General features: G+C 38.9%; 1 non-coding gene across 1 annotated transcript; it reads right to left on the bottom strand.

Moving 5' to 3' along the window:
- Positions 1-4209: 4209 nt before the first annotated feature.
- On the bottom strand, positions 4210-4316 carry LOC133258678 (U6 spliceosomal RNA). Its single transcript, XR_009740137.1, has one exon. It is a non-coding gene; the product is annotated as a U6 spliceosomal RNA (small nuclear RNA).
- Positions 4317-4638: the final 322 nt, after the last annotated feature.

Raw genomic sequence — 4638 nt, 5'->3', positions numbered from 1 at the left:
TGTTCATAGAACTTAAACAATGAACTCATCATCAGACAGAAATTCATAGCATAACCAGATTTTGAACAGATTTCTTTTAACTCCCTGAACTTGCACCTCTGAGGTCTGGCATCCCTGTGGGTCTTATGAGCATTGGGCTGGTATCTCACACTCATGAGCATGGAGCCTGCCATTCCCTTCATGATGGGATCCCCTTCCCAGCAGTCTCTTCCAATATACTGATGTTGAATGCTTCTGCATTCTGTACTCAAATCCTCCACTCAGGAAAGCAGCTACTCAGTTGCTCTCCCCTCCACCCCCATGGAGAACATAATGCCTAGTGGGCTGGCCCCAGACTCACCAACATGAACATGGACACCCTCTCTCCTACCTGGGCCTCAGTGCCTTTGGTGTGCTTGCTCAGTGTTCCAGGGAATGTCATGGAACTGAAAGGTTTGCACACTTCCTTGGTAGCATTCACAAAAGAGTAGCATTGAGTTTGATGTTCTTAACTCATCTGAACCTGTCTCAGTGTGTTTATTATACAATTCAAAGAGTAGACAAGGTGACTTCCTTGATGAAAAACTTAGTCCTACTTCCTGGGCCTTCAAATCTAAGACAAAAGATTCAAATTCTCAACTCTACTTCCTCTCTCAAGTCACTTAGTCCTACAGCTCTCAGCTGCCTTTTTAGAAAGCCTCTAGGCATCCCTGGTGGCTCAGTGGTAAAGAATCCACCTGCCAATGCCGGAGACGCAAGACATGAGTTTGATCCCTGGTCAGGAAGATCCCCTGGAGAAAGAAATAGCAACCCACTCTAGAATTTTTGCCTGAGAAACCCCAGGGACAGAGGAATCTGAGGGGCTACAGTCCATGGGGTCGCAAGAATTGGACACAACTGAGTGACTAAACCACCACCACCATCCTTTATCCCTTGTAACTAATTCTTTGTGAAAATATGCTTCAGATTTCCAGGATCCTGTGGCTTTCAGGATTTACAGGAAAAACTGTTCTTCCTTCAACTAAGTCTGATTTTTACAACTCAAAAGTACTTACTTTTTAGGCTATGATTTTCCAAAGAACTCAACAAGCTGTACTTATTTTAAACCTCAAAGCAATTTCTTTGTGTTAGGGACTTTTTGAAAGAATGAATGCCTCCCTTTCAATGGGGGAGGGTCTTGAGATAATTAAGGAATGTGAAAGCAGTTTCAGAAAATAAAGATGTTGGTTGAACATTATAAAAAGTTTTAGCCTCAATAGTCTACATTTCCCATGTTCATTTTTAAAAGTCCATAGAATTTGTTAAGGATACTTTTAATTTTTTGTTTGGTTTGGTTTAAAGAGTCACAAAATTTTTAAGATTATTTAAAGTAATAGCTCTTTGATATCATCTTTAGCCCTTGAAACAGCATCTGAAGTAGACAAATAGGAATTTTTGGCTTAAAACCTGTGAAGACACAATGGACTATAGAATACCTCAAATTAGATCCTTTGAAGCTTTGAATTTTTTCATGCAATTTTCATTGTTCAGAAACTCTATGAAAAATGTAAGTTGCAAACTTTAATCCTTTAGATATAATTATACAGGCACACAAAATTTATTCTACAAAATGGCACTTATTTTATCCATATATTCGGAGGTATAACTATTGCAAGCCCATATTTCAGTTTTTTAAAATCTGTTAAAGTTTTTATGTTGCTCTAAAATTGATTGTAATGATGGTTGCACATACTGTGATTTAACTAAAAGCGATTACACTTTATACTTTACATGAGCAAGCCGTACAGTATATGAACTATGTATCAACAAGCTGTTTTAAAATCTATAATGCACCATTATATTACATATTGTTATTAAATTTTTTAAAATGTTTGTACTTCAGAAATTAATTTTTTATTCCACTATTGTTCAAACCATCATTCTTTCCTGAAAGATATATTTACAAATATATCTTACAAAACAAGTACAATACTTGTGTTGAGGACAAGGATTCATTCAACCATATTTATTAATGCACTGCTATATTTAAAATGGATAATCAACAAGGGCTTACTGTATAGCACAGGGAACCCTGCTCAATGTCATGTGGCAGCCTGGATCGGAGGGGAGTTTGGCAGAGAATGGATACATGTATATGTATGGCTGAGTCCCTTAGCTGTTCACCTGAAACTGTCACAATATTGTTAATCAGCTAGACCCCGATACAAAATACAAAGTTTAAAAAAAAATTGCTGTCAAACATCTTTCCAGGAGCTAAAATTACAGTTGTGAATAAAACAGATAAAAATTCTTAACCACATGGAATTTGCAAAGTAGTGAAGGATAACAGTGAGCAAGTATTAGTAAATAAGTAGGTAAGTTTCATGGCAGAAAACATCTGCAGCCATTAGACATTGGCAACTAGGTTCCTGCTCTGGGCTTCGAAGTTTAGAAGCACCTGTTCTGATCCTTCACCGGCCATGCACCTCCTGTCTGAACAAGCCAACCACAGGGTCAAGGGTATGTGTTCATCCAGCCCTGAGGCTGGGGTGTCCACAGGCCAGTAGCCTAATATTATTGCACAAGGAAGCTGAAGGTAGGAAGAAAAATATGGAAGGCTGAGGTTTCCCCTTTGCTCTCTAGCCCTAAGTCCTAAACACATAAGAGTATGCCCTGTGGGGCTTCCCTGGTGGCTCAGGAGTGAGGAATCCACTTGCCAATGCAGGAAACACAAGTTTGATCCTTGACCTAAGAAGATTCCACATGCCACCAAGCAACTACACCCATTAGCCATAACTACTGAGTCTGTGCTCTAGAGCCCAGGAGCTGAAACTATTGAACCCACAGAGCTGCGCCTACTGAAGCCCATGTGCCCTAGAGCCTGTGCTCCGCAACAAGAGAAGCCATTGCAATGAGAGGCCAGCACACCGTGACCAAGAGTAGTCCCTGCTCACCGCAACTAGATAAAAGCCTGTGCAGCAACAAAGACCCAGCACAACCAAGAGTAAATAAATTTAAATTTATAAAACTTTTAAAGTAAAGAATGTGTACCTTTGATTGATTATTACGGGCTGGACTACTTCACGTCTCTGTAGGGGTATAAATTAACTTGTATAAAAATGATATTAATGAGTATAACTACCATTCATCATGATGTAAATAAATTTTGTCTGGTAGAGTTTCAATCGATTTCTACTCTGTAAAAAAAAATTAAAAGATCATCTCAAACATTTTACTGCTTTACAGAATACTTACCAGCTTTGTATCTATTAGCAACTTCATTTCAGCATTCCTGACTATACACATGTGTGTGTATGTATATGTATGGGCGTGTTAAGTCATGTCCAACTCTGCGAACCCCTGGACTGTAGACCACCAGCTCCTCTGTCCATGGGGTTTTCTAGGCAAGAATACCTGAGTGGGTTGCCATTTCCTTCTCCAGGGGATCTTCCCCACCCAGGGATTGAACCCACATCTCCTGTATTGGCAGGCAGATTCTTTACCACTGAGCCGCCAGGGAAGCACTGTGACATATATGTACACATACACATTTATACATATGTCAGGAGTCTCCTTTGAACTTGTACAAACATCTTATAGGTTCTTCCCTCATTAATTCATTAATGAGTTAAATGACATTTTTTAAAATATTCATTTTTCCTTACAGGATTTTACCTTGTGAAAATTACACTTCAGAAAGAGTTTAAAGTTTATTTATTTTTTTTAATATAAATTTATTTATTTTAATTGGAGGCTAATTACTTTACAATATTGTATTGGTTTTGCCATACATTGACATGAATCCACCATGGGTGTACATGTGTTCCCTATCCTGAACCCCCCTCCCACCTCCCTCCCCATCCCATCCCTCTGGGTCATCCCAGTGCACCAGGCCCAAGCATCCTGTATCATGCATCGAACCTGGACTAGCGATTCATTTCACATATGATAATATACATGTTTCAATGCCATTCTCCCAAATCATCCCACCCTCGCCCTCTCCCACAGAGTCCAAAAGACTGTTCTATACATCTGTGTCTCTTTTGCTGTCTTGCATACAGGGTTATTCTTACCATCTTTCTAAATTCCATATACATATGCATTAGTATACTATCTTGGTGTTTTTCTTTCTGGCTTACTTCACTCTGTATAATAGGCTCCAGTTTCATCCACCACATTAGAACTCATTCAAAAGTATTCTTTTTAATGGCTGAGCAATATTCCATTGTGTATATGTACCACAGCTTTCTTAAAAACACGGAACGCTTCACAAATTTGCGTATCATCCTTGCGCAGGGGCCATGCTAATCTTCTCTGTATCATTCCAGTTTTAGTATATGTGCTGCCAAAGTGAGCACAGAGTTTAAAGTTTAAAATAGGATCATCAGAGAAGGTCTCACTGGTAAAGTAATATTTGGGCAAAGGCTGAAGGATATTAGAGAGCAGAAATTTGGTTCTCTGAGGTAAGAATGTTTCAAGCAGAGAGAAAAACAGATTCAAAGGTCTAAGAGAGAAGACATAAATAATGAGAAAAAGAAATTGATTCATTTCCATCTTTTAGAACCTAGGTACAACTGAGGTTTTTGAGAACAGACACGAAACAACAAACATCGTATGGATATGGGTGACAGACATCTGGAGTCTACATAATTCAAAATACACATTTCTGAGGGGACATAG

The sequence above is a fragment of the Bos javanicus genome, chromosome 12 (assembly GCF_032452875.1).
Source record: "Bos javanicus breed banteng chromosome 12, ARS-OSU_banteng_1.0, whole genome shotgun sequence".
Lineage (NCBI taxonomy): Eukaryota > Metazoa > Chordata > Mammalia > Artiodactyla > Bovidae > Bos > Bos javanicus.
The sequence above is the reverse complement of the archived record's forward strand: the minus strand, read 5'-3'. Positions and strand labels throughout refer to the sequence as shown.